General features: G+C 37.8%; 2 protein-coding genes across 5 annotated transcripts in view; one reads left to right on the top strand and one right to left on the bottom strand.

The window, feature by feature from the left end:
* The window catches only part of SERAC1 (serine active site containing 1), a 379,919-nt gene that overhangs the window by 52,394 nt on the left and 306,013 nt on the right, over positions 1-21,512 (bottom strand). The window lies entirely within an intron of this gene.
* Positions 1-21,512, top strand: part of TULP4 (TUB like protein 4) — a 161,761-nt gene that overhangs the window by 4,069 nt on the left and 136,180 nt on the right. For 2 of the 4 annotated variants that reach the window (XM_075748314.1, XM_075748315.1), the window contains exon 2: positions 18,551-18,652. The exons of the other annotated variants lie outside the window; for them this stretch is intronic. The gene's annotated coding sequence lies outside the window, so the exon portion shown is untranslated. The remainder of the gene's footprint in view (positions 1-18,550; positions 18,653-21,512) is intronic. 4 annotated transcript variants of the gene reach the window in all.

The following is a 21,512-nucleotide window of genomic DNA, read 5'->3' as shown; positions in this document are numbered from 1 at the left end:
TACATCATTTTACAGTACTTAAAACAATATCTTTTAAATGGTCTGTGATAATAGTTTTCACTTTGTGCTTATACCCATGAAAGACCTTAGTATTTCTCAGCTGCACATCATATCCTTGATAGCTATAATATATCAAAGCTGGTCTGGAGAACCTCCCCTTGGAAAGCTGGGCTGTTTGTGTGTAGCGTAGAGGTCCTGATACATTTGTGAGTGTTGCCTCCTGCATAGTTTCAGAGCTAGCAGACCTGGCTGGTAATCATACGCTTTCCTGGTACCCTGGGTTTGAATAGTCTCCAACATCCTTGTCTAGCACAAAGTACTCTTTGCGAAGCATGTACTTGAAGATTAACTCTCCCATTAGAATATAAATATCTAGCACTTGGCAGTACTAATATCAATCCATCCTATCAGCTCTTCCTCTGCTTTGTACGTGCGATGGAATAGATTCTTCTCCTTTGAAGACACTCTTCTCATTAAATATTTGTTGAAGCAAATATCTTTCAGCTAAACTGATTTCTAAATAAAATCTTCATATATCTCTTGTTTCACTAGTGTGAATAGTAGTTGCAAAATAAAATTTGGAAGAAGGCCAAACCCATTCACATAGCCATTTAAAGAAAATTATGCAAATACTTTACCAATGGTACCTGCACCGTTTAAGCAGATGAAAGACATTGAAAGGAGCCATAAATGCTGGACACAATATGAAAGAAAAGAATCTTTCTGCATGTATATAAAGACTACTGTAGAAGAGCAGTGTTTTTGAAGATTAGTAGCAAATAAAGTTATTGTGGGAAGCAAAGGTTGGTTGCCTGCTGTCATTGTGATGGATCACAGTCCACAGGAGGCTCTTTAGTTGGAGAAAGACTGTAGCTAACAAAATTCTTAAATTGTGAGAGTGCTATCACTTTTATTCTGTTTTTGGTGCAGTATCCTGTACAGCAGGAACCCTCATCTGTTGGGTATCCAGGCATTACTAGCAATGTTATTGCTGCCTGTGCTTGATAAAAACCAGATCTCACTATTCAAATGGCATGATGGAATGACTTCTAGGAAATCCTTCCAGTTGTAGATAACTAAAAATAAAACACAACCCCAGTGATCTACCAGTCTAAAACCTGAGTAAAATACACAAAGGAGATCAACTAACACAAATCTCTCCTGCAGATAATACAGCTAATGTTGTATAAAAATATAAAAAATGTTACTCATAAAGCTATTTTAAGTGTTAAGTAAAGCTTGAAAGGGGGAGTGAATTCAGCTAAGGGAAAAGGAGGAAGAGTTATGTATTTGTGGTGTCTTCCCCAGCTCTCATGAGTGATGTAAGTATATTAAGAACTGTTACTATATAAATATCTTGGCTGCCATACAAGTGCCCTACATAGTGTTTGGAAATGAGGGAATTGAACAGTGTAGGTGTTGAACCAGCTTTCGATATTTTACCTTCCTTTTTCCCAGGCACAAAAATACAGACCTAGAATGGTATATCAGCTCAGATCAAAGGTGTTCCTACATCATTATCTTGTTTTTAACAGTGGATGACAGCAGATGCCTAGGGAAGAGTATCATAGGGTGTACAAATAGCTGAATATCTGAAGGAATTATCACTGGCTTCTAGCAGGATGCAGTTTCGGAGTCTCTGGGCAGATGATTTGGTATTTAATCATTTTTAATAGTTGTGGTGAATTTATGAACGTCTTTTTGAACCCTTGATAGCTTTAGCATCCGGAGCATCCTGTGACACAAGAATGACAGAAGTATGAGTGTCCGTTTTTAGTTAGGCTGTTGCCAGCTTGTTCTGATCTTCCACTCCTTTCATTTTGCATGGTGTAAACCCCTGATATTTTTAATTAGTAAAATTCGATATCAAATGTGTATGGATGCAGTTCAGTGCTTGATGTGTACATATGGAATGTCAGGCCTTGTGTGTAGAATCTTCTGTTTACTGAGAAATACAGAAAAGAACTCTTCATAAAATCTTTTCACTTTCAGTAATGCTCAGTTTGTTTATGCTTTGCATTTCTCTTAACATTGAACCTAAGAACTAATTAGAGCCTGTTTTGCTCTTAGCAATGTATCTTTTTGTCAAAAGACCATGGCATTTATATGAATTGTATCTGTAGAAACATTGCAAGCATAAAAAGCTTGCTATTGAAAAGTAATTGCCAAGTTTGTGATTGTTTATAAGAATGAAGAAAGTTTTTTGATTCAGGTTTTGGTGTGAAGTTTCTGTAGTTGAGTAGCAGAGGACAGGTATTATATACTCATTTTTATCATATGGTCATCCAAAAAAATGTAAGATGTTCATGAATAGTTTGGAAACAGAGCAGTATGTAAATGAAATGGCTCTTTCCTATGGCCAATACTTGAACTTTCACATAATCTGTGAAGAAACAGTGATATAAACCAAACAGGTTTGATTTGCCTTTCTAGACTTGGATTGCTCTGGAGACTGAGGACTTTTTCAGTTTGATATGGAATTCTCCCTGACTTGGATTCCTCCTCTTGAGTGCTGACATTTGTTAGCGGATCTTTAAAGATGTTTGATGCCTAAGGCAAAGGATCCTTTATGGCAGTATATGTATATCTATCTATATAGATATTTACTTTTTTTTTTTTTTTTTAAATTTGTCAGAACAGAAAATGGGGCTACAGCCCCCATTGTCCAGTAGGTCTTTATGAATTTAATTAGATAAAGCAATGAAAGTGGTTGGATTCTAGGAGAGAGATTTAAATAAATGTGTTTGAATCTTTTAATGATATGGGAAGCTATGCAGTGAAAAATCTGCTATCTTGCATGAATGATTAAGGGATAAAATTAAACCAGCTCATGTTACAGGTATGTGATTTGGAACCATTTGCAATTTTTCCAAAGCGGAGATGAAGATATAAAAAAGAAAAAGAAAAAATCAGAAGGATGAGGGAAGGGACAAGGTTCTTCCAAAGATATGTATAGCAAGCTCTATTATAAATTGTGATAAGACCACCATGAGCAAGAATTAATCTGTTTCTCTTAACAACAAAAACTTCAGTGCAGCAACGGGGTTCTATTAAAAGCAAATACAAATCATAGGATTAAGTGATTAAGTCCTCTTCCTCTGAATTACAGACCTTCCAGAGGTGGATTCCTTCCAGATTTTGCCCGCCTGCTGAGGAGACATTCTCTTTTCCTTTTTACCAGTAGAATAACTCTGTGGAACATGTATGAAATCCAATATGCATTATTTCCCAGTGTTGCAAAGAAAATTTTTGAATTTGAAAGTCTGTTCACTGGGCCCGTAATAAGATTGAGGAAAGTATACCGTACAAAAAAAGTATAATTTCAGCTCAGTACTAGTGCTAGGACTATGCCTATATAGTATTAGTCCCTCCCTTGTATTTCCAGAAGGTTAAGTACTTCCTTTTATTAATAAGGAGTTGGAAATCTTTCTTCCAAGGATTAAATGAGAGACCGCTGATTAGAGAATGATGTTGTAGCTTGGGACATAAGGAAGAAGATTATATGGAAAATTCTCATAATATCGTACTGTGTTGGTGGGTTTTGCAATTGTTAATACAGAGAACAGATGACCTGATTAGTGATTCTGGGCTAAAAGTGACCAGTAATGCTGAAAGATTTCATAAAAGATAGTGTCCTATTTTCACGAGATGCAAAAGTAAAGTCTTTTGTCACTGTCATAGGAAGGTTATATTCCAAAGGTGGGATAGTTACTTAATTCAGTCTTCCCCTTTGGAGTTAGGTTTAAATACTTCTGGTGTGAGGAGGCTTGCAGTTGGTTTGGAGAGAAAATATTTGTGATTTAATTGTCTAGTGCTGTGGTGAATGAGCTCTTGCTTGTTTTAACATAGCATTGCTTGCTGAAACTCCAAAAATACTGGGAAAACTTTGTTGATTTGAATTTGTGTCCTTGTCATCCAAGGATGAGTGTGAAAACCAAGAAATGACCAGCATTTACTTTATGTCGAGCAGAGAGTGAAAACTCTTCTAAAACAATCAAATGACCTTTACATGGGAAATGATAATATGATTTTTGCAGTCTTCAGGAGTAGATTTGCTACTAGTTTTCTATTTTTGGTTAAGGAATATACAGTGGGACAGATGTGTTGTGAGGATTTGGATCGTATTGATTTGCCTCCAGCTGCATTGTCACAGTTTTGACAAATATCATGGGTGATGACTGAGTGTCCATACTGACATGCAACTGTCTATTTGTTTTCAATTGTGTCTATTTCTGTTTTGTTTTGTTGGTGTGTAGACTAAGATCTCATTGCTTTCTGAGCCTAAGACTTGCTGAATCTCTTGGAATAACTTTTCTCCTTTGGACTATCTTGAAAGGTTTGGGTTGTTGCCTTCTTCACTGGCAGGACTAGTGTGGAAGCATTGAATGAAAGATCTTTAAATGCTGACAGTGCTCAGTTCTGTTTGTTTTGATTGCGCCAAATGACATTTTTGAAAGCACTTCTCTGTGTGGGCTGGTAGCACTGTTGATAAGAATAGGCCTGAGGTGATGCAGATTGCATGGAGAAAGCACTGGAGAACATACTGAAGAGTACATGACTTCTTTGAGTTTGTGTCCTTGGTAAGGCTGGGGATATTTTTGTGTGGAACGTGTGGTGTATTTTTTGTGTATTTTTTTGTTTGTTGGTTTTGGGGTTGTTTTTGTCCCCCAGTGGTTAGGACAATTCCCTCCAATCTTTCTGGTTAGGAGTCGTGACCCTACTTCCTGGCTGTTGATGTTGGTATTGTCTTTGCCTTCATTGAAATTTACAGTTTTGCAATTTTGTGGTATGCTAGGCAAGACTGTGTTTTGTTGTTGCTTCCTTGTTTCCTCGGTAGGAAAGAAATCTTTAGGTTTTTTTGTTTTGCTTTCATTATGTTAGCCAGTCTAAAAATCTATCTGGAAAATTGCCCCAACTTAAAAATAAATAACAATTGCACGCAGACATACTTGGCTGCCCAGCAAGATCTGTTTTTAGAAAAGGGTTCTGTCCTGTTTTCACTTAATTTTAATGATCTGGAGTTTTACCTTCATTTGAGAAATCCTAACGAATTTTGGCATCTTTTCCAGTCCTTCCTAATAGATAAACGCATGCATCCTCTGCATCAGATTTCAGAATGGCTTGTGTAGGGGAAGCCCTGCTTATATGTCGGATAACCTCAGGTATTCCAGTAATTCCTAGTGTGTTTGAAGTTCTGCCTCTTCTTGTTTGATGTTTACTCTAGCAGGGTCTTCTGATTCGGAAAGTGAAGTAGGCTGTAGAAGGTTGCTGCCATATAGATACAACATATTAAAAATCAACTGCAATCCCATGTAGATGAGCATTCTGATGAAATGTTGTTTTCATTTTTTAAATAGGCCTATGTCAGTCTAAGTTAACAGTTACATCTGGATTTTATTTTTGTTGCCCATTAGTTGATGACTACAGCAGCAGACTGGGAGTCAAAACTCCTGTACTTCTCTCTCAGTTCTATCACGATCTTCTGTATTGCCTTGAGGTGCTTAATTGTCTTTTACTGGGCAATATAATGGGAATAATGCTATTTTCCTATTTCTCTTAGGAGCACTGAGGCTAGTAGAGCACTTCTAGAACACTGGATGAAAGGTTCAGAGTTCAGGATCATGTTAAAAGAAATCATCATGCAGTTGGAAATGAGTCAAATGTTCACTCAACTGAAGATGAATAGGCTAGGTAAAGGTTAAACTAAAAAAAAATTGCAGAAAGAGAAAGGACTGAAATAGGACAGGCTAAGCTACAAATACTGTTATGTGACTTCTTGTTTTCTTGTTGATTCTTGAGACTGAACTCTTGGCGTTACTTAACATCTGTAAACCATGAGGCACAGCAATGATGCCAAAGTAATGATGTCTGAATGAGGTACGTGTGTAGGGCACATATTCGGACATATCCACTAAAGCACTCTAGTAGTTGAAAGATGTAGCAGATAGTGTCACAGAACAGATCCATAGGGTTGCTAAATGAGAATATGGTGTGTTGGGAGTTAGCAATGACAAGTCTGCATTGTTCATTCATTGGCAAGGGTGCATTTGTGACAGAAAGGTTGATTCAGCAGCTTCGTGCATTTCTTTCTCTCCTGCGTAACAGAAAATGCATCTATATACTGTTTGGATTTATCCATAGAGATGCTTTTTGGCCGCAGATTTTTGAGTAACGTTGTGGGAGTTTTAATTTTCACAATGTCTGTATTTACTAGAGCAGGGATGCTCTTTTGTTGAAAAGTCTCATCCTACCTGTTTGGGATTGTTTCTGGAGGACAGACTCATAATCCCTATAATAATTTTCTTTAATAGTTACTCAGCTGTTATGCCCCACATTTATGTTTGAACACTGTAGTGTACGGTATGCAAAATACAATTTATCCATGTCATAGATTTGCTAAGACAAGAATTAAACATTAAGGTTATGTAGCCTAAACTTCTGCACAGCACTGCCTTTGCATTTTATGTGAAGTTGGGTGCTTAGGTTAAACTAAAGCAGTGTTCTTTTCAAAGAAAGTAATTATGGGATTTTTTATTATCGTTAGACTTAAATTCATGACATGGGTATGAAGCTGGTTCTCTCATGTAGGTAACTGTTAATAGGCCTGTTTTTTTCTTGCATCTAGGTATAGGTAGAGACCTTGTGAAGAGGAGAATAGTACTTCAAGTCAGAGAGGCAAAGATGAAATTCCTTTGGTCACAGGGGTAAGAAAAGTCAAGAAGGTCCTTGCTTCTCATTTTGAGGCTGATCAGTGTTCTGGTGCAGATGTTTATTCAGAAATTTAACTGAACAAACAAAACATGCTGTGAAAAAAGCAATGAACCAAATTGCATTATTTCATGATAATTTTCTTTGCTAAGTTTCTCAAGTTGTGGCGTGAGGCTTCTCTGGGTGTGTCACCTTGAGCTGCTTGCCACCTCTGTCTCATTTACCTACCTTTTATCCTTTCTGGTTTTTGAGAGACTTATTCTCTGTCTTCAGAGGTTTGCTTGCTTTCTTTGAGTAGCTGAGTAAATTCAGGGATCTCTCAGGGATTTAAATTTGTCAAAAGATGATAACACTGTCATGTTTCTTGCCTTGTCCCTCTGCATTTTTGAGTTTTTCTTTCAAGACAAGCGCCTGTGGCTGTGCAGTTGATACTGTGCATAGTTCCTCAAAGTGAGACTGTTAAGGTTTTTGCTCTTTAGACTGATGTTTGTTAGGTGGCCTGTACCGTAGTAGTCAAGCCTTCTCTTTCATGCTTTTCTTGCAGGACGTTTCAAAGCCATCTGTTTTAAAGCATGAATAGGTGATAGTAGGGAGGGAAAAGTTGTGGGAGATGCTGATTTCCAAAGTGAGTAAAACTCTCAGAAGTGCACAGCTTGTTTGGCAACATTGGGACATCTAGTGCACTTTGCAGCACACTTGCTGTGAACTGACAGCCAAAGACCTTTTGTTCAGTGTTTCAGAAAATTTCAGGCTCAGAACTCTGGTCAAAACACTATTCAGACAAAAAACTGGTACATAGCCACTGCTCTGAAAGCCATGATCTCTCTTCTTATATCAAGGTTTTCAGACTTAATACAGACATGTCCTGTACTCTCTACTGTTTGAAAGATCAAAGACTTAACTCACAATTTCATGTTTCACAGTTTGAAGTATCATTTGTCCTAGTACCCATTCGCATGGAGTATCTTCTGCAGAATTTTTCTGATGTTTACAAATAAAGCAGGCAAAACCCTAGATTTTTCCTAGAGTAGGTTTGTTTGCTCTGTGATTGATGATTTTTTTTTTTTTTTTTTACTTTAAATTCTGAAGTCCTTACTGATCAGACTAATTACAAACAAGACATTCCCTCATGCTAGTGATAAGTCTAAATCTGCCTTGGGACAATTACTTCTTTCTTAGCATGATGTCAGTGGAAAGCCTGAAAATGCTGCCACACAGCAGCTTGCTTTCTCAGCTAGAAATGTTTGTTGTCGTTGGCTTGTTAGATCCTTAGTATCATAAAATTGATTTTTATGTAGTATAGTCATAACATCCTTCAGTCAAATGCCCTGGCTCTTTGTGGTTTATACCCAAAATCAGCAGGGTATCATAGTGTGTTCATAGCTTGAGTCTATGAAGATGTATTTTGCTGAACCTAGGCTTTGATTAGTTGGAAAGGTTGCTTCCTGCTTTCCACTGCTGTTTTTTGGTGAGTGTTTGCATCGTACAGAAACAAAAATGAAATGGAGGCATTGGTATTGTACACAGGTTTTGGGTTGAGACAGGCATGTTGCTTGTCAAAGAGGTATTTTTGTTTGTCCTGTCCTGTTTCCCCAGCCCCAGTCATGGTATATGATTACAGTAATAGCCAAAATTGTGTCTGGAAAGAATCTAGCATGAGGATAACACACTTGTTCCTCTCAGGAGTTTGCCATCTGTATTTTTTTTTTTTTAAAGGCAAACACCTGTTGTATACGTCTATCAGTTGGGTCTTTATGGGAATAATAAGAAAGGAATCACTGCCATCTTAATTTTTTCATCAGCATTTTATCTCTCTCTTGCTTAATTGCTGATTGTACATTGTTTTTCTAGTAACACACTCCTATCTCCCTATCTTGCTTAGTACATTTTCCGAACATGTCATTTCTCATGTCAAATGATTTAGCTTTTCATTGGCATGCTAATAAAAATGCTTCAATAACTTAGGTTTTGTTTTAATTTTTTTTTGAGTGTGAAAGTGTCTTGCAAATGCTGTTCCTAGACTGACAGACACAGATTCTCCTCTCCACACCCCCCTGGCCATATCCCTACTAAGCTAATTAAACATCCCGTCTACTGGATGGCAGATGATGCCCTGTAGTATGTATGTACAGGCTGTTGGCCTGTTTACTCAGCCCAAGAAATTGATAGCATGCCTGGAGTCTCATTCGGGCCTTTTGCCCAAGAGGTTTAGTATCATGCTTCAAAATAAACCTGCATGAATTCCACATGTTAATCTAGTGCTCTTTTTACTATGTGAATGACCTGCCTGTTCTCAGTATGACCTTAATTCACCCCATTTTCCCAGAAGGCAACTTGCTCCTTGTGTCTCCGCTTTCCTCTTAGAGGGGATTCCTTCCAGCTCTGTCATTAGCCGCATGACTGGGATAATGTTTGTCGTGACCTGATGTCTCAGCTGGAAGGGAGCAGATCAGTCACTGGTCAGGTCAGAGCCATCTTCTAAAGATTGACCTACTGCTGCCATATGACACTGCAGGGTTTGGCAAATAACCATTACAATTTTTCTTCTCATGTGTGCGTACGTAGATGGCTTTGAATGGGGGGGAAGTAGAAATACTAATTTCTGCATAGTTCCTCTATTATGAACCCAACATGTGCATTGTTGATGCCATATTTATTCATCTGAAAGCTTGTGTATGTTGAGATTTGAGTTATGAAGACTGTATCTTTTCCTGAAGTTTTGAAGAAATAAAACTAGTATGTCTAAAGGGCCTTAGCAGGCAAAACGTGTCAAAGTCTGGCTGTGACAGTTTGATATACCTTCTCCTGCAGTATCTGCTAGAGACTATCACCAGTCCACGGCTGAATGATTAGAAGAGAATGTGTGCCTGTACCTCATGCAATTTTCTTTAGAGTTTGGCTTTTTAGCTCAGTCTTATCTTCGTTGTCAGCTTTTAAACTGAGATTCAGGAGCTTTTTGTGTTGTGATGGAAGCGCAGACATGGGTCCGTAATGGAGGAGGAGCGTTTCTGACAATAGCCAAAAGTCTTTTTTTACTACAATATGTTAGAGAGCATTTACAGGGTAGCTAAAAATGGGTATAAAAAGATACTATTTTTAAGTGGAATTTTTTGTCTAAGTCTACTGTAGTAAATTTAGCCTTTACCATAATTGTCAAATTTAAACAAAATAGCTTTGCTAGTAAATAGTGTATGTATTGCTTAAATATTTTTTGCTGAAGTTTTTAAGTACATCAGATCACTGAAATGAGGGAAATTGCTGGATAAATAACTGGATTCAGTTTGCTGAAGGGGCAGATCAGCTTGCAACAGATTTTCTTCAGTAGGCATAGACAGAAAATTGTGTGTTTATTTCAGTATAGTTTATGTCAATTACTTATTTTTTTAAAGGAGAAACTGAAAAATATTGTTTTCCTCTTGCAAAATGTAATAAAAATAAAATGTGATGTTTGGATAAACTGTTTATATTGCTGTAGTGATGTAGTATCCAGAAAGTCATGTCAGTTCACTAGCTAAAGATGCTTCCTTTGATTAAAAAAAAAAAAAAAGTTTTCAATGAAAAACATGATTAATAGAGGCATATGAATCCAAAACATCTAGTGTAGTTTTATTTTATTAGGAACAATCTCTAAATCTTGTAAAACTTGAATTTGTTCAAATGGAATTATAGTTTCCTTTGAAGTTAACTTGACACAGTTGTAAGTTGGGAAGATAATCCTAAAATGTAAACCTTTAATATATTGCAACCTTTTTTTTTTTTGCTTTTCCCAGCAACATTGGATTTGACTGTTGGTAGTGGTAACTTCATGTTCTAGGGTGGGTCTTATAACACTTCAAAGTACCTTCTGCACTTGCCGCGTTACGTATGCATATATTGTGTGTCAGTGGTGCGTACGTGGCAGTTTGGAGAACATCTAGTCCAGAAAATGAGAAGACGCATTTACCGTTCTTTAACATCAAATATAAAAATAATCAATGTGATAAATATGTGTGTAAATTATGTAATTGCTTAAATGTGAATATATTACAGTGTTAGAGTTAGCAAAAAGAAATATCAAATGTGAGGTATAAGCTATGTTTACTTGCAATTCAACATCAGTTACTATCTAGTAACAGGCTTTCGTTCAGAAAAGGAGTAGAAATGCAAAATGAAATTAAAATTATATATTTAATTCAAGTTTCCTTGCTTGATGATTGAAATAGTAACTATTCTTGGTTACTGTAAATAATTTTGAATTAACCTGGCCTGAGTATCTATCCTGCAGTGAACTGCAGGAGAAGTATTTTGACACAAGGTGCATTTTGCCAAGTGTTGATGGGTATTTTCAAATAGAGAACAAAAAGCAGTATGTTGGCTGTGGCTTTTCCCGTGTATCCAAAACAGGTAAGTTTTGAAGCAAGACAGAAATGGACAGGAAAACATCAGAGAAGCCACACTCAGTAGGTGATAGGATCGTAGCACAGTCTGGAAGCCAGTAATGGTAAATTCTTCCTTCTTATTTTGATGCTAGATTTCCCGTCAGTATTAAGGAGGATGCTCCAGCTCTGTCCCATGGGGAACTTCCATGGTGCAGCTGAGCCCATTAACATCTTCCTGTTTCTGAAAGGTGTCTCTGCACCTAAGTCTTGTGGGCCCTTCCTGTTCTTTTGCTTGACCTCCGACACTCATCTGACCCTTCAGTGAGTTGATCCACCTCCCTAAGGCCACAGAATACTCCTCACTGTTCTAATACTTATTTTCTGATGTTCTAGGAGACTGAGTCTACAAGGAGATGTCAGGCAGGCACCCAGCAGTGAACAGAGGGATGAGTGCCAACGAGATCTAGGAAGGCAAACTGCAGTAGGTCATAGGGGTTGTGGAGATTAAGAAGTCTTTCTGTGGCATAGGCTGCTTTGAACAGTTTGATTGTCTTGCAGGCCTGTACCTTCAGTTTCCTCATCTATTACAACAGGACTCATATTTACCTATTTTACAGGGTTGCTAAAAAGACTTTGTAATGTGTGTGTGTTGAAGGCATCATAAGTGGTGAGAAAGATCTTACAGAAGCAGTCCTGCCTGTGTACTGAATGTACTTACTGCTTTTGCCATAACATTTCATTTCTCAATAGATAAGATGTCATAAAGCCATTGGATTACCATTGATAATGGTAATTCTGCCAGTCACGTATCACCTCTTCTGTTGAAGAATAATGAAGCTCTCCTACTATTACTGATTTTGTGGGAAGAGCAGGACTAGCTGTTTGAATCATTGAAGGGGTTGCTATGAGAAACCTGGTAGTGTTATAGGGCATACCAATGTAATTATAGAAGCTTCTTTTGAAAATTGATAAGGCATCAGTATTTGTAGCTCTGGTTCAGAGCAAACAAAACAATAAAGAATATTGAACAGAGTGGATGACCTGCATGTATCCTGATTTTGTTTGCAACTGCATGTGGCCTTCCAGAAGATAGGCTTGGGTGTACTTTTAGTCTATTAGAGCCCTGGCCGATCTGGGTACAGTACGTGGCTTTTGGCTATTGCAAAGAGAGCAACAGATCCAAGAACCACAGAACACATTGCATGGGGAATGTTAGGAAACTGTAAATGCCTTGCTATGCTCTGCTTAAAAATTTGATAAGTGAAAATGTTGAAGCATTGAGAGGGAATAATCCTGTGACATCTGTAAGGCTTTGTATAAGAAACACTATTTTATTGTAGAACATCTCACTGTATGTGCTCCCCATCCCAGTGGGAGACTGCCCAGCAGAAGATACTGTCTGTAATCAGATCCCTGCAGTTCTAGTACATCTGTCTAGAATCTAGCAGTGTCTTGCTTTATTTTACTGTTCATATTGCTGTGAGATGATTTCTTCATCTGAAATGAAAATTGGTAAAGATGCAAGTGCAAACTAAAACTTGTGAGTTACATTTATAAAAAGTCAACTGAAATATCAATTTAACATATTTTCTGGCTGTAAGCTTTGGCTTCTCAGGCTTTAATCAATGTAAGACATGAGGTGATAGTATGAGCTCTCTAGCCTTTTTTGCTTATATCAATTGCAAGACTTCAGAAAGTACTTTGTTTCAGATGCTAATTGTAGTTAAGCAGCTAAAAAGAAATCTGATAGATTGGTATTATCATTTTAATGATATTTTGCCCTTAAAGGGGAAAAATCCATGAATCTTGTTAATACTGTCTTCTACCTACTTGATACCCAGTAGAAATAACAAAAATTAATATATGCAAGATAATTAAATGGACCAGATAAGCATTGCAGGGAATTTGTAGCTGTCTTGGAATACCAAGGATTGAATATCTCTCTCTACATGGATGGAAACAGGAAAGAAGTTTGAGAGCTCCTCATCCTAGTTCTATACTTTGATCATTCTTGAGAGCAAGAGAAAGAAAATTTGGTTTTGTTAGCAGGCCCCTTAAATGACATGTATGTGTGGGACCTTTTGGCTTTTACTTGCTTAGTGACTTTGCGTCCAGTAGGGATGGACAGGAAAGGATGGAATATTTGTTTTATGTTTTTTGTGGTTATCCATCAGTAAAATGTTGTTTACTCCCATTCTTAGTGATAGATTTTGGATGGATTACTGTAGGAGTGACACTGTGGGGAATATTTAGAAGATATAACTGACAGACTACAAATATATCAGGTGCATTAATTTGTAGAATTATTTGTTCCTATATGATAAGTGTCTTTGGGGGTTTGCATTTTTCGAGATGATGGTGGAACGTTTATACTTTCACTGTCCCTGTTACAGTTATTTAAAAGTATGTTTAACAGATTTTGAAAAGTGTATGGCATTTCCTTATTCTCTCTTACGGCTTTGCAGTTGTATTAATGCACTGAAATGCTCGTCCTGGGAACATTATGAGTTAGCTACTCAGCCGCCTTCTCCCAGGTAATCCTAGCAGCCTTTCCATATTCTGTTTTGGCCAGTGGCACAAGCATTACACATCCCCTTGTATGAGGCAAATACATTACAATACAGACACAAGGAGAAATAGTAGTGGCAGTATTACAGCTGTTGCTGTGATGGTCTATGGTTATAATCAAGACAGGATATTTATGTGCAATGTCTTGTTTTATATCTTTTTAGAAACAAATAGGATGATTTCAGGCAAACATAATTCTTTGTATTATATACAAAGTATAACAGATTTTTCTTTTTTTGTTTTATATCTTACAAAATTTTAATCAGCCAGCCCAATACAGAGTTTGTAGGTTGGTGATCCAGTGAAGTCAGCATCTGTATCAGGTTTTATTTGAGGTTTTAGAATCACTGAATAACTAGATTTTCCCATATTTAATTTAGGTTTTTCGTTCTTTTAATAGTTAGGACCAGAATTTTTGTATTCTGACATTGTGATTTGTTCATCAGCTGGTTTTGTTTCATTCAGTCGAACAGTAAGTGAAAAGTAATATATCATTTTAGTTATTGGGCTAGAATTTTCTTAAAATGTCATTCTTGAGTTAATTTCAGAAGCTTTGTATCAGCATTGTGAAATACTGTATATTTTACTTTTTTATCTAAGTAATGTTTTTTGTGCATCCATTTACTACACATGAAATGTAGTGACTGTTTCAAGCAGATGCTGAAGTGTTGATTTCATTGCAATCTAGCTAGTACAGATAACAAGAAAGCATATAGTTTTCTTCTAGTGACCTGTTATTGTGTGGTCCGTGCGTAATATGCAATTAATGGAAAAAGTGTTGAGGTGTCATGATAGCATTAGGTACTGATGTAGTATACTGTCTTATATACTTATATACTGTTCCTTGAATCTAAAAAGAAACTGGTCAATGCTGATCTTAAGCTATAGAATTGAAATCCTGAAAAAGATGTTTTAATGTAATTTGTTTTAATAGACTTTGTAAGCTCAAGAGGACCACTGACACCGCAAGATTATGATGTTACCTTGCCAAGCTGCTTACCAGAAGCAGCAGAATTTTCCTTGAGCAGTTTGCAAGCAGACTTTTTCAATATAGAAAACGAACCTGCAGTACAGATGTTGAGTTTTATAGAGGAAATGATCAAGGTTGATTATATGTTACCAGGTGGTTTTTTCTCTGATTGTTCTGCTTTTTCATCCCTTCACATAGACTTAGCACTAATATAGTAAATATTAGGCTTTTATACAGCTGTGGAGGTACTTTGTGAAGTACTTATTAAATAAATAAAAAAAATTGTACTAAACCAAGTTTGTCTAAATGTATAGTCATTCTAGGTATAGAAGGAAAAAAGTGACTGTAAGATAGCTTTAAAATTTCAGGTCAAAATTATATTATTTATGAAATGACCTCAGATTGCTTTTATCTTCTTATTGTTACTTTTGACTAAAATCATAGAATTACAGAATGGTTTGGATTGGAAGGGACCTTAAAGACAATCCAGTTCCACCCCCCCTGTCATGGCCAGGGACAGCCTCCACCAGACCAGGTTCCCCAAAGCCCCATCCAGCCTGGCCTTGAACACTGCCAGGGAGGGGGCGTCCACAACCTCTCTGGGCAACCTGTTCCAGTGCCTCACCACCCTCACAGTCAAGAATTTCTTTCTAATAGCGAATCTAAATCTACCCTCCTTCAGCTTAAGGCCATGACCCCTTGTCCTATCACTACCTGCCCTTGTAACCACTCCCTCTCCAGCTTTCCTGTAGGCCCCCTTTAGGTACTGGAAGGCTGCTCTAAGGTCTCCCTGGAGCCTTTTCTCGCCTCTCTTCTTTCTGATGGAATCCTAGGGAATTTACAGTTATGTTAAAAAAAAAAAAACACAACCCAACAACAATACCAAACCAACCAAACAAAAAAACCCCAAACACAACCCAAAAAACCCAACCTTTGCATGAGCAAAGCACGAGTGCAGGAGTATGAACTATATTTGTCAAATGTAGCAGAAGCAGCCTGCTAAGTAGCACATCTTCTGATAAATGCAATCATATTACTTTCCCAACTCCAAGTTTTCAAAATGAAGTAGCAAATGTACAAAGCTGACATTCTTCAGTCGAGTCAGTCTCTTCTCTGACTGTTTTGAAAAGTTCACCATCTTCATCTGAAGATCCTTGTGCTCCTTGGGAAAGGCACTACAGTGAAATTTGGTAATGGGAAAGAAGAAAATCTAAACAAAGAATACCAGTGGGTTGGGTTGGGGTTTTTTCCTGTTTAGTTGTGGATAGCTTTAGCTTTGTGTGTATGTGAATGCATTAGCTCTGTATGAATATTTATCTAAAAGGTATAGATTTAACTGCAATGATGAATTTTCCCCTCTTGATTTTCATGCTTTGTAGATTTTGAAACAGCTTTACAAAAAACCATTCTATAAGCATAGCTTAGGTAAAGGTGCTGAAAGGCACTGAGAGTTTTGTGTTGAGGAAGATAAATAATTGAGTCCAAGAAATTTGATAGTTACTGCATTTATATAACTTCCTGGGGAAAAAAAATAATTATAGGACTAGCTAGGAAGTAGCGAGAATATTACTTTTACTTTAAAAACCCCACAAATTTACAACATTTGTTTACGTTCTTGGTGAAACCTGAATGTTTGTTCAATGGAAGAGCGTTTTTCCATAGCTTTATAGAGATTATAGTTAGAAGCAAGCACTATCTGGTAGTTGTACAGAATTAAAATAATTACATGAAGTCTGGCTATCTTGGGATGTTACTGTGTTAAGTAATAGATATATCAACACAATATAAAATGAATAAATTGTATCTCAAAAATTAAACCTTTGGAAGGCTTATTCTTTGCAGACCAATAAAGCTGAATGGGAAGAATTGGCATCTCAACTAAATTTTTAGTTGATTATAGAAATGAATTTTATAAACAAAATTTGAGGAGTCTCTTTTTTACATTGACAGCATTAAAGTGAAATGTTTGGAATTCTTACTTAAAATAACTCATGTTGCTCCTTGAATATACTTTTCCAGAGTTTCTGAAAATCTTTTTCTGTTTATTTTCATTTGTGGTCCATTTTAACATGTATTTTTGTATCATATGTAAGAAAATAGAAGACACAGTCCTTGATAGCTGCCTTTCCACTGGGTACTTCTGTAATCAGCAATTTTTACCTATTATGGACTTCTTACTAGAAAGGTTGTAGTGTCACACTGTCATGCAAGAAGAATGCAACTGCTTGCAACTACAGCATAGTGCTGTTTCTTATCCCTACTTCAACATTTTATATTTTATGTATCTTTCATATGTCTAGCAGGAGCATCTGGCCAGGATGAAGAGAGACTCACCATTGTGAAGACCTCTACAAAGTAAAAATAATTAGACACAAGATTGTGTGCTAATTTACCTAGGTGTAGATCTGCCTTCCTGGCTTCAGCTTACCCACGGGAGCATGACTCTGCATAGAGGCTGCCTGCTTCTTGCTGGCCTCTTTGCTTCCGTCTGTACAGGTGATGAGTCAACCCTTGGCACATTAATGCAGACGGAGCAGCTAAGAAACATCACTTAGCCGGGCGCATATGTATGCAGCTAATCTCATGCCCTCTGAGTCTTGCCAGTGAAACAACTCACTTCTGTAGAGAAGTCTTTGCTGCAAGCATTCATTTAAAGCTCCCAACTCTTACAAGGGCCTCTTCAGTGACTGTGACTTGTCGAGGTTGCTCTGAGTCTGTCTGTCGTCAGGATACTATATTCTTTTAACCCAGACACCTTGGCACAACCTTCCAGAACCTCAAGGAAAAACCATGGAACTTGAAGCAAAAAGGGGACAGGTTCCTTAGCTTTGCATCTCTCTTATGTGAGGGCAGGACTATCTTTCCTCTCCATCTAGACCTCTGAGCAGTGGTTGTGAGTTGAGTGCAAGTCCTTCAACACAGACTGAAATCTTCTATTACGGCACGTTTGAGGGACAATCAAAACTAGAGTTTGCGTCTTAATCCCAAAGCCCGAGAAACCCGAGTTCTTTGAAAACTGCAACTCTTGTCTTTTTATATTAAATAAATAAATGTCCAACTTGCTGAAGGGCTTCGGTGTGAGAAGTGCCTTGCTTCACAGCTGTAGGAGTGCAGCCTGTGGTGAGCAGAGGGCTGGGCGGTGGGAAGCTCGTACCCACAATCCACTTCACACCTGGGATGCAGCTTGCAGGCAGCACCAGGAGCTCCCTCCCTGCAGGCTGACGCAGCCTCCTTCCCTGCCACAACACGCCGTGCTCAAACTGTTCTGCAGAGATTATCAGATTTCTGACTGAACTATGTCCTGCTGTCCAACAGAAATAATTCTTGTTTATGAGGCTCTTCTGAACTTTAAAAACTGGTGGCTTCTGTTATTTTCTGTCATCTCCCCCTCCTTTTTTTGTTTCCAGTGTTGGAGTGCACGTGTCAACGTACAAAGGTGTATTGGGATTTTGGGGGAGGATATCTAAACTTCAATGTATGTTCATAAGAAAGTATTCAAAGAGCCTGTGGGCAGATATCGGAGATAATTAGGAACTAGCTGGAACTGCTGCAGGCTCGAGGGATGTTTGCAGGCTGCAGAACGTTCCTACGGGAAAGAAATTGCTCTGTAATTACAGGCAAGGTCAGTGCCGTCAGTTCAATGGAAAAGAGATGGTAAGAGCTGGGCTTCCTCCCTTGAAGATCTTTGAATGTCATTAACGAGACATGGTTGTTACCACTTTTTCAGTAACATCCCCTGAAGTGTACATTGTGTAAGTGTTCTCTGTGCTGTGAGGACTGCAGCCTTTTCTTGAGAGAGAAGATTCACGCTTGTAAGTGAAGGGTCATACTTCGCATTTCTTTTAATCTGTATAAAGATTTTGAATGCTTGTTTCAGTGGTGTAAATCTCGAATTTGTTTAAAAGGCTAATAGGTGTTATTTGTACATTTTTATTTTCTGAAACAGGTCTTTTGACATCTGTCTGAAGTATTTCAACCCACTTCAGTCTCTTTGAAAATGAGGCATAATTTCATGGCTGATGGATAACCTCGGCTCCAGGACATCGTGGTAGCCATCTTAAATTCATCCTCAAGAGACAAACTTTGCTTCCCTCCCTTCTGAAGGAAAACCCTTGAGTTCAGAAACACTCAGTGCCCAAAATTTGTCATCAAAAGCCTTCAAGTGGCAATACGAGTTGCAAGTCTTCCTCCCCTCTGTTTCTCACTTGTGCTGTACAGCTCCACTTTCATTTTGCCAGTGCAGCTGAATGTGGGGCTGTGCCGGGACTGTGTATGGCATTGATTCAACTTAAAAAGCTTTTGAGCACAGTTGAAATCGATGGAAATCTAGGCTGCTGTGGCACCATGCCTTCCACTCCCTTTCTTACATTGGCAGTAGTGCTCCTGCACGTGCATGGTGAGTTCACTAAGGGAAGCTCCCTTAAAATCACTTGCTGCTTTTAGAGGGTAGGTTTTTGGCAAGATCAGCGTCCTGAACTGCATGATTGGAAGAGTTGCTGGTGCTTGTGTTAGGAGAGGCTGGAGGAGTATGGCTTGTCGCAAGGGAGGCTGAGAGCGCAGCTGAATCTGGCAAACCAGATTTATATTGGTTAAGCTGTTGTGAATCTTCATTTCTGAAATTTTTAATTGGATTGTTTCTCTGATGTAGTTCGGAGTGTAGTGTCTTGAATGATCATCCTGGCTTAGTTGAGGGGCATGGTATGCTGTGCTAGAGATTGAGAAAGAAGTGATCAGAGCTGCAGGAGCAGAAGTACCTTCCATTTGTCTTGTAGCTGAATGCTTTGTATTGTGAAGTCTAGCCTTCAATTTTTTTTCTGGTTTGCTTCCCTGCCATATAAGCATAACGGATCTAGCATTAGTTGACTCAAAAATTTCCCAAGAGCATGTTTGACCAGTAACTGATTAAAGGGACTTGCAGTAGTTCTTTTACAAGTGGATATAATATTTAGTCACCTAAAGTATATAGTTGCTAAAGAAAGTGTTTAAAAAAAACGAACCAAAACCAAACAAAAACCCACACTGAAGTTAGGTGTTCTCTTTCTTACATGTTTTGGTAGGTTCTGTTGAGCTCAAATATCCTTAGTCTGTTCTGCAGTGCTTTTATCTTTTCTAACTTCTTTTCCCTGTGAAGAGCATAACTGTTTACCTCACTTCGTCCATAGGCAGGGTTTTTAACAACTTGCTGTATTTCATGTCTTTAGGCCTCCACCTTTTGGAGAACGTGTATAAATTTGGCAACTCACAATTAATAGCTTCTAACAGTTTGCTTAAGGACCTTTAGTGTTTTTCTTGCAAATACTTTTCCTTAAGGCATTTTAAAACTTGTTTCTTGCTTGTTCTTCCTAACTGTATTTTTTAATTTAACTCCTATTTAGTCTGATGGTGTAGCATCAAGCATTGAAAGTGGAGTATATATGATAGTTCTAGAAATAACACAAATATTTCCCTTATTTTTCACGACACCTATACATGAAAAAAGATCTTGCATTTAAAAAAAATTATAAAACGTACATATATTGCCTTCTCCTCTATTACAAGAACCCAGGAGGGTCATTCAGCACATCAGAAATGCCGATCAGCTACTACTGGTTTTTATTTTCACTTCTTTGAGAGTGTGATTTGGTGGAGGAGATGGTTGTAAGTTTGTCAGAGTATTGCATAGAAATAAATTTTGTCAATATTCACAGTGAATGTCTGCTGAACAGCCACTAATACAAGCTTCACTTCTCTCAATATGCCAACAAATACATTTTACGGCAGTTTTATTTGCTTAACAATATATAGCTGCATATAACTGACTTGACAATGTCTGTGTTAATGGGCTGGCAGTTATTATCGCAGTGCCCAGCATTACACCTTTGCTGCATGTCTGTTTCTGTGCAGCTGTGCTGGGGTTACAGATCTCTTTACATCTCTGATTAGCACAACTGCCTTGCCCAGGCCATGCAGCTGTCCCCGAGGAGGGGAAGAGCTTCTAGAATTACCCAAGGACAAACATTGTGGAGAGAAAACCATTTAAGAAGAAACAGAACAAAAATCAACCATCTTCTAGGTTTTTTTTTTTTCCACTCACCGCTCTTCCTTATTTTTCTTAGGAGTGAAGAACATTTTTACAACCACTAGTTAGCTTATTGGTGTTTTAAGTCACGTCCTCCAAATTAATTTTGTATTGTGTAATATGAAAGAAGGGTGTTAACCTCAATGACTTATACCACAATGGAAGGTGAATAAAGCAAAGGTAATTAGAAGAGATGAGTGAAAAACTAGTACTTATTCAGGTAAAAATTACATTTTCTCCCTATGGAATTTGCCCTTTTTTAATGGAGAAAACATCCTTTTACCTCCAAACCAGTTATCTTTTCTTGTACGTACTTCAGCCTTTTAGGAATTGAGTAGTTGATTTTGTAAAATAATTTTCTTTCATTTTGGATAGGATTATTTAATAATGTATGTTACTTTATAAGTTGGACTAAATAAACAACAAAATGTATCATCTTGCCAGCTTTTATCACTGTAGTATTTAGCCTGTAATACAGTGGCTGTATTACAGAATATGCCAATTTTGTAGTATAGTGTTCAGCAGTAACCATGAAGGTTACTCCCACGGTCACCGTTTGATAGCTGGTGGGCTCATCTGCCTTCAGCTTGTGCAGAACCAGTTGTGGTTTGATCCTTCAGAACAGAGGCAAGTTCGTGGTCTTGCTTTCTTTTCAAGTATCTTGTTACCTTCGTGGATACTAGTGTATATTTTTTTCCTCCTTAGACTGTAAAGGGAGGGAAGAGTGCAGTTTCCTTTGACCTCATCCAAGTTTGACTGGAAGGAAATCTGGTTAGGCTGAAAAATCTGGTAGCCTGGCTTTTCAAAGACTTTGTAGCTCTATATTTTTTTCCATAAGAAGTTCGGGCAG

The sequence above is a fragment of the Balearica regulorum genome, chromosome 3 (genome assembly GCF_011004875.1).
Source record: "Balearica regulorum gibbericeps isolate bBalReg1 chromosome 3, bBalReg1.pri, whole genome shotgun sequence".
In the NCBI taxonomy this organism is placed as follows: domain Eukaryota; kingdom Metazoa; phylum Chordata; class Aves; order Gruiformes; family Gruidae; genus Balearica; species Balearica regulorum.
This window is presented reverse-complemented; position numbering and strand designations above follow the sequence as displayed.